This window comes from Taeniopygia guttata, chromosome Z (assembly GCF_048771995.1).
Source record: "Taeniopygia guttata chromosome Z, bTaeGut7.mat, whole genome shotgun sequence".
Taxonomy (NCBI): Eukaryota; Metazoa; Chordata; class Aves; order Passeriformes; family Estrildidae; genus Taeniopygia; species Taeniopygia guttata.
In genome coordinates, this window is record NC_133063.1 from 13778808 (window position 1) to 13787401 (window position 8594).

An 8594-nucleotide genomic window follows, 5' to 3' on the forward strand; every position below is an offset into this window, starting at 1 on the left:
GAATTAGAATATTGTTCCTAATAATTAGAAGCTAATTACTAAATTTTAGTATTCAGTAACCTAGAAAAAGAGAGTCCAGATTGTTGCTCATGTTGGGAAATTTTATATCATCCTATTTTAAGCATATATGCCTGGCTTGAAAAGGCTCTCACGTTATGCAGAAAAAACAGCAACTGCAAGACCCAACAGGAAACATATACAGTGGAGGGAAGAAGTAGCCAACAAAATGAATTAAGAAAGCTGGTATCTGATAATGAAATCTTCCCTTGGTAAAAGTTTAGTAGTATTTGCTGCTAGAGTTATTTCCAGGCTCCAGAGGAAGATATAAATAATAAGGCCCAAGATGATAGTAAAACAAGGGATTTCTTAGCTGCTGGTAACTTTAGGAAATGCTCCTGACAACATGCATACTGTTCTCACAGTGCTTTACAGCAATAGCTGGCAACAAAAGGGATCAGTTCATGATAAGCTGAAAGTGCATAAATCAGCTGTTAAAAATGCTACTTATAAAAAATACACTAATAAAACAATTACTGTAAAGTACATGAACAATTACTATTGTGTGTGCATAAGCAATTGTCTGTGCAAACAATAAAGGGTATCACATCTCAAAAACAGCTTTATTGATAAAAAAAATATTTAAAGAAGCTCCTGACAAAGAAAAATGTGTGGCAGCTTTAATCCATTTATAAGGGTAGAACTTGCAATTACAGGAGAGGATGGTGATACAGCCTTTCATTATCAGTACTTCCCACCAACAAAACTATTTTCAATAGTATATAAAATATTCAAATTATTCACAATATCTTTCATATCACCTTACTATTGGGGATTGGTTTATGAAAAATACTAACCAAAATACAACAACCATTTTCTAGAAAAAGGTTAAAGCTTTCTTTGAAAACTCAACAGGTTTCTTATGTTAGAATGACTTTCAGACAGCCTTTGTGCTAGACAGGTCTATATCCCTTTTCCCTAGAAATTTATTAGCAGAATTTATTCCTATCAATTTAGAAGTGAATTTTCCAGAGGCTTACCAGAGAGACAGCAGATTAGATTCCATCAGCAGCAAGCATGATCCAAGCTGTGCAAATTTATGACTTGTTGTCCAGCCTCATGAACTAAGAAAAAATGGGCTGGTCAGTTGTTTCATCTGAAGTGCAAACCCTACAGAAATATTTCATTAATTGAATGGGAGGAGTAGGTAGAGAGGCCTAAAATTGTAACAGGCTAAGACAATTAGTCTGTCTAGTAACAGAAAAGAGAAGAAACTTACGTCTGGCATGAATATGCTAGTTCTAGACTGGGAAAGGAAATCAGATCTGAGATACCAGGAAAGCCACAAGAAAGCTGTAATCATTCCAGCTCTATTGGCTAAGTGCTGGGTTATAGCCTCAGTCATCCAAACTGACTAAAGTGTATCAAATTATAATTTTAAGGGTAAATATGTTTGAAGTAATAGACTCTGAAAATTGATTCAAGAAATGTTTGGGGAATAGTGATACAAGGAGCTAAATTTGAATGTATCACCTTCTAAAAACCTTCTAAAAAGACATACCTAGTTTTAGGTAAAAAGTGTACGTAGGCTATACAAGATGCAAAACCTATACCAAGCTCTACTGAAAAGAATGTTTTAAAAATGAGTTGCTTTTTATTTTCTCTCAGGTTGTGCTTTCCTGGTCACATTAACACCTAATTAAAGGGTCACATCTAAAGACGTTTTGCAATACAGGGGAAATCGGCATGTGCCTCGAATGCCCAAGACAGCCAGGTGCTGACAGATTCGTTAGGACATCTTCCCGCAGAATCAGTCTTAAAGATCAAGAGAACATTGTGGGGTTTTTTTAAGGCAGAGGCACCTCTAGACATCTCCTGAAGAAGACAGCAAATGATAATGTGAGCTGGAGAGCATGATGTGCCAGCAGAGTGATTTATTAGCAATTAAAACTAAAGCAGGAAAGCATCAACTCGATTGTTTTTCTACAGAGGTAGAAAGAAAACTCCATAAAACATTAGAAATTGTTACTGATGGTCTCTTGTGGCCTGCAAGAGCAAATGGTCACTTGGTATTTTGTAAACTGCATTTCAATTTAAATTGAATGAATAGAGGAAAACAGCAGTTATACAACTGAGCAAATGCTGATCATTTAAAGCCTCTATTTCATTGCTGAAGAACCAGCTTGTGAAGGGACTTATAATAACCTTTTCTTTGTTCCTTTAAAAAAGGCTGAAAAAGCAGTAGCAGGCTTATAATGAAAACAATTCCAACCCAAACTACAGGGGGATGCTGCAAAAACTCACTAGTCTTTGCAGCAAGAGCAATAACAAAGAAAGAATTTTTTTTTCAAAGGGAAAAAACCTTACATTTTTTTTTGAATGACACCTTTTAGGTGCAGAATGTGATTGTTTAAATAGTGACACATGAAGCTGGGAGCTCCCAGCTTCCTTAAGCCAATTACACAGACATTTTAACTAGAAAGTAATGATTAAATTATTTATATCAGTACTAGCCACTTTCTCCCACTTCACCGTAGTAAGGCTCCAGAAAACTTGCTGAAAGAGGTCTACAGTGCTCCATGTAGTCTGGGTTAGATGCACAGGGACAATACAAAATTCTCAAGAGGTCTAAGCAAGACAAAAGTATACTGGCAAACTATAGAAAATCCAGGAACTTTTGTAAAAGGTTTAGTACAACATTCAATCAACGTAAGCACTTCTCACAGTATTAATCTGGACAATTCAATTTAGAAAACTTCAACCCTATCTGATATTAAGTTACTCAAAGTGTTCCAAGAAGAGGGAATTAGAAGAAGAAAGAGAGAAATTCAGAAAACATAAATAAAAACACACATACAGCCACCATCTCCTGGGTTCCAGCAGGGCTCACACAGAAAGCCCAAGACCGAGGTAGGATCAAGACATATAGGACTCATGTTCAGCCTGTAAAATCCCTGGGCCTTTGCTGGCCCTCACTCAACGTGGGACTTGTGGTCATTTGGCCACCCAGGAGCTGGGTTAGTACAAGGCAGAGCCCTGCCTCTGGAGTGCGAGCATTGGTGGCTCTGCCAGGCTGGGATGCAAACTCTTGGGGGCTGTTGGGGCCAGCACGATGCCTGACCTGCCCATCCACATGCACACACTCACCCCAAAATGCCCAGAGACATTAATCTCTTCAGGCGCTGGCAACCACCTCCTTCTACCTTCCTATTTAGTTCAGCACCCTTCAAAGCCCATTTAACACTAAATACAATACAGATGCTGTTTCTCCTGAACTTATGTTGATACTGGACTTGCCCAGTAGAACCCAAGTGTAGCAAATGCAGCAAATGCTGGCAGACAGATCTCTTCTGCTGTAGCAATTTGCACATACCCCAGTGGCATGTATTTAGAAGTCATACCTGCCTTCCAGTAGGACACAGGTGAACAGAATTACATTGTCAAAGAAACGCTGAAGAGACAGGTAGATATTTTTGTGTGCTCCAAACCAAAGAAAAAATTCCATATGAACTTCATATTGTGGAGGTTGAGGAGCTGTGGTAAGAGTCAACAATGACCTCACACATTCCACTAAACATGACATATTATATGTTTTTCTAGACGTCACCAACACAAGTGCACTAAATTTCTGAGCTAAGGTTCACAGCCCTTGGAGGATGCATGAGATCCTTCTACCAGATCTAGTAGAGTGTTCAGGAAGAGAGATGTCAGTCACACACCATAAAGAAAAAAAAAAAGGAAAGAAAAAAAAAGAAAAAAATAGCAGCATTGTTAACTTAAAATTCCCTTCGGGTATGATTGTCTGTGAACAAACTGATATAGGTTAAAGCAGATGGGGAGAAATGCATTGCTCACTGTAAAACAGGGACAATGAACAACAGCTAAATTGCTGCCCAAAAGGACATTTCTATTCCCATTTCCTCATCAGGTGCTCCAGGACAGCCCCACTCTGTGGCTGTCAGCTGTTTGATTAGCTCATCTATCTCTAGTCCAGATTTGATGAGCTCATCTATCAGTGTACTGCTGCTGGGAAAGGGCTGCTCTTACCTCTTTGTGTCCTTACTCCTTTCCTTCAGCCACCTTTTGAACCATCCTCCATATCTTGTAGCAGTCCTAGCGTGTCCTGGATCCTTCACTGGAATGACTGCATCTACCAACCAAACAGTAAAAGTACTTCAGGACTGCAGATCTTGGATTCCCAGATCATTTATCACTGGAGTTTAATGGATATGCATGGTGAGGAATAGGGAAAATGGATATTGTATTTTTAATCACAGTGGTCTCTTTAACTTACTTTGGATTCATTTCATTATTATTTCAACTGTACATTCCCTATTAACAATGGTGTTTTCTGAAATTCTGTTTGATTTGTTGACCTTTGGGATTTTTCTTTCTATTTTATTGTTCAAATATTTTAGTTGAGTGTTTAAGTCTGAAGTTTGATGCATGAGTGATAATTTTGCCTCTTCTTCCTTGTTTTGGTATGTTGATATTTGTTTCCTTTCTGACTAATTAAATTATAGAAGCACATGTAGCTTGATGTTTCAGGCATGCCTTTTACATAGTCATCTTCTGGCTGATCTTTTACCAGGAATGACAAGATCTGTTCTGCTGTGAATGTTCATTGGCACTATAGATTAGATCAGCCTTCATTTGCATTAAACACAAACAACATCCAAAAATTTTCAACCTACTCTGGAGATAAAACTTCATGGTGTTGTCAGTTCACAAAGCTTGTTTTCCATCATTGTCCTAGAACTACATCTTACTGATCATGAGCTTTCTCATTGTGTTGCATCACATGCTCAAGTAAATGCAACCATGCCATGTTATCTTGAAGTCCTTGTTATTTTCAATAATATATGGCAGAAATCTCTCCAAATTGAAAACTTTACATTATTCCACACTGCTGAATTTTAGAGCTCCTCTACTTACTCTGTCCTGTTAATTATTGATTGTTACTCTGCTTGCTGCTGCATTAGTGACTCTTCAACCATGTGTTAAACTTTCTGAAGCCTCATCCTCACAGGCAGCCAGTGGCAGACTACCAGCCAGTTATATATTTGTATTCACATTACCATGTGTTCATAGAACTTTCATGTTCTTTTACTTTCTTGGACATTATCACTTCACCCATTCCAGTATCTTCTGTCATTTGTGTAGTCTGGATATGAACTGTGCACTTCATGCAATTACATTTTGGTGTACTGAACATTCCTGGAAAGAGAGAACAAGAGGTCACAGAAGAAAGAATTTTTCAGTCCTTTACAGTCATTATCATTTTGTGATGTTTCTTCCTTAATGTTTTGGCACTAGAAAAGGCCAAGTGCATGTAGTGTCTGGAGATTATTTGGATTCAAAATTTGAGAGTAAAGACACCTTTTGGGTAATTGCATCAAATACTATTGCTTCTAGGCAGTTAGATGAAAATGTTTTAGGTCTATGGAATTTGTATAAAATGAAATTCAGAAGTCCCAGAAATCAGTTTTCCAGTGAAAGAATACAACCACTCCACATTCTATTTCCTTTTTGTTTTTATGTCTTTCCCATATTGTAATGAGAGTTATACACTTTATGCAACATAATCAATTAAAGAAATCTCTTCTTAAATCCTTATAAATTTTTTCTGCTTTTGAAGTTACTGTATTATATAGAAAGTCTGTGGAAGAACTCACCAAAAGACTGGAGGGAAAATAGTCTGTTTTCTATCAGTTTCTCTTTATCTTCATTTTCATTTGTCCCATATATCCACTTTAAAAGGTTTAATAACTTTAAAATACTTATCTGAGAAATAAAGAAAAACAAGGAATTATATGAGATTTATTCCTGGATCTAGAATTGAAGAGTTCAGATTCAGTTCTCAGATGTCCCAAATCTTGTGTGCTTTAAAGAAATCACTTGATCTGTGTATGCTATGTTCCTCCTTAGAATGTGCAGCTTTCAATCCACTAATATTATGGGATGGTGAGCATCATTGTCTCATCTAAATACAAACAATAATAAACAAATACACATAATAAACAAAAATAGTTTAGGTGTAAGAACCTCTACTGATCTGTAAGGAACGGCCATCAAGAAATAGCTGGCATAAATCCGCAACACTGGAAGATTTAGAAGAATTTGTAATTTCTAATATGCAAGTTATAAGACACTTTGGAGATGAAATTGTGTATTTTATGCAAAACTAATTCCCTTTTAATAATACATACAAGACCCACTGCGTCAGAAGGATGACAAGCAATTATGTCTCACAATTTTGTCTCAACTCAAACAAGAAAGCATCATATTATAGATAGGGTTGCATCTCCAATTTCTTTTAAATTCTTTCATCTTGCTGAAGTAACAGGGCTCCTCTGACCTGTACATAACAGACAGAAATAATTTTACACAATAGTTTTTGGTGGTGCCACAGACAGAAGCAAAGAAAAAAAACAGAAAAATGAATAGTTACCTTTTCTCCAAGACTGAAACTGGGAAGAAAAAAAATTAGGATTATTTTCCTCACCTGGGAGGGAAAAAGAAGGATAGGAAAGTTCAGTTAGCAAGTATACAGTATACTTAATTTGCTAATAAGCTTTCTCTTTGTAAAGGTGTTTTCACCTAACTATTGTGTAAATGGAGGTGGGGTATGAATTTCTATTAAATGTTCTTGAACTATGTACAGTTGCATTTTTATATACTATCACAGAGAGTTCTATTAACCAGTTTAATTTTTCCAGTTTAATTTCTGACACAAAAGAATGTTTTAAAAAGTACTTACCCATTTCTCTTTAACTGCAAACTCTTTGATTTAAATATTTAATTGTGTGCTATGGAGCCCCAGAGGATTGTAGCTGCCATGATGGTGAAATGGGACACAAAAGCACCATCAGCCTTCAGAGTAAGTATATTTATATACAATATGTGTTTTGGCTTATGAATAGAGATGACAGTGAACATCGACTTGGAAAAATCTATGGAATGATCCACAAGGAGATTTAATATCCAGTTTTTGGAAGGATAAGCCCCTAGCTACTACAAATAATTTGTACCTATTCATTTGATAATTCAGAAGTGATTCAGAAATGTTTGTTTGTGGCTAGCTGTTTATTTTATCTTTTATTTTTTTCCACCTTGTGTTTTCTTTCAATAAAAACCTGCAAAAGGGCTCTGCAGAGAGATCTGGACCTGCTGGATCAATGGTATGAGAACAACTGCATGAAGTTCAAATGGGGAGAAATGTCCCCATTGGGTTCTGCACTTGGAATGCAACAACCCCAGGCATCACTGCAGGCTTGATAAAGAATGTCTGAGAGCTGCTCAGCAGAAAGGGATTTGGAGTGCTATGTCACAGATGACTGGATATGAGCCAGAAATGTGTCCAGGTGGCCAAGAAGGCCAATGGCATCGGGCTGTATCAGCAATAGTGTGTCCATCAGGACCAGGGCAGTGATTGGTGCTGGTTAGGCCACTCCTCAAATCCTGTTTGTAAATCCTCGTTGCAAGTTAGCTTTGGACTCCTCATTGTTCTCTGCAATGGAAAGGAGGTTGTAGGAAGGTGGGGGTCAGTCTCTTCTACCATGTCTCAAGTGAGAGGACAAAAAGAAATGGCCTTAAGTTGTGCCACGGGAGGTTTAGATTAGTTATTAGGGAAAAAAATTCACTGAAAGACACTGGACACTGGGATAAGTTGCCCAGGGCAGAGGTGTAGGGTCTCTGGAATTACTCAAGAGGCAATTGAGGAATTGAGGGTTGTTGAGGAGTGCACCCAGTGCAGGTGGCTGGGTGAGCAGCTGCAGTCCCAGCTGCAGATTGAGCCCTGGGTGGCCGTGAACTGGCACCAGTCCTTTACATAACAAAGGACACGGGGACCTGGTGTGGCTGTAGGGGTGACAGAACACTCAGACACACAGCAGGAACAAAGGGCAACAGACTTTCATGTGTTTCGACGGTGAGGGTATAAAAGATCAGGATTTCCTTTGTTCCTTTTCTGTAGTAATGATTTCACAAAGCATAAAGAGGAATTCTAAAATTTTGTTGAGAAACATGAGCAACTGAAATTCTCTGTCAATTACTCTCTTTTTCTGCAGCTTAGAAGGTTAATACTAAACTGATATTTTTAAGTTAGATTCCTAGCTTATGCTTTAGGATTTCTGAGTTTAAAAAGTTATCTATTGCTAAAATTTTAAAAAAGTTATGACTGATTAGAAAAAAAAAAATTAATGCCAGGTTGAACATTCATACAATCAGATAAAGATGATGTTTAGAATCATTAGTTCATAATAAACCTAAGAAGAAAAAAACAAATTTGCATTAAGTTAAGTAAGCTTTAAACATAAAAATAAATAAGTGAGTAAATAAATACATAAAAGAATTATTAATTAATTAAAAATAAATAAATGAGGTAAAATCTTTACTGTCAAATTTTAAAGCACAAATTTCATATTAATATTTTACAAAGCATCTTGAGATAAAGTGACAAAACAAGTAACCAGTATGATACTTGGGGCTGTCTTGTACCTGGCCAGGAGCTGTACTTTGATAATCTTTGATGGTCCCTTCCAGCTTGAGATAGACAATGAGTCTATGGTCTAATCACTGTCAGTTAATAAATGTCT

At 37.0% G+C, this 8594-nt stretch overlaps 1 long non-coding RNA gene across 1 annotated transcript; it reads right to left on the reverse strand.

Moving 5' to 3' along the window:
• Positions 1-4466: 4466 nt before the first annotated feature.
• On the reverse strand, positions 4467-7845 carry LOC140681942 (uncharacterized). Its single transcript, XR_012053159.1, has 4 exons — positions 6449-7845; positions 6207-6355; positions 5673-5781; positions 4467-5214 (listed from the first exon to the last, which is right to left on the reverse strand). It is a non-coding gene; the product is annotated as an uncharacterized lncRNA (long non-coding RNA).
• Positions 7846-8594: the final 749 nt, after the last annotated feature.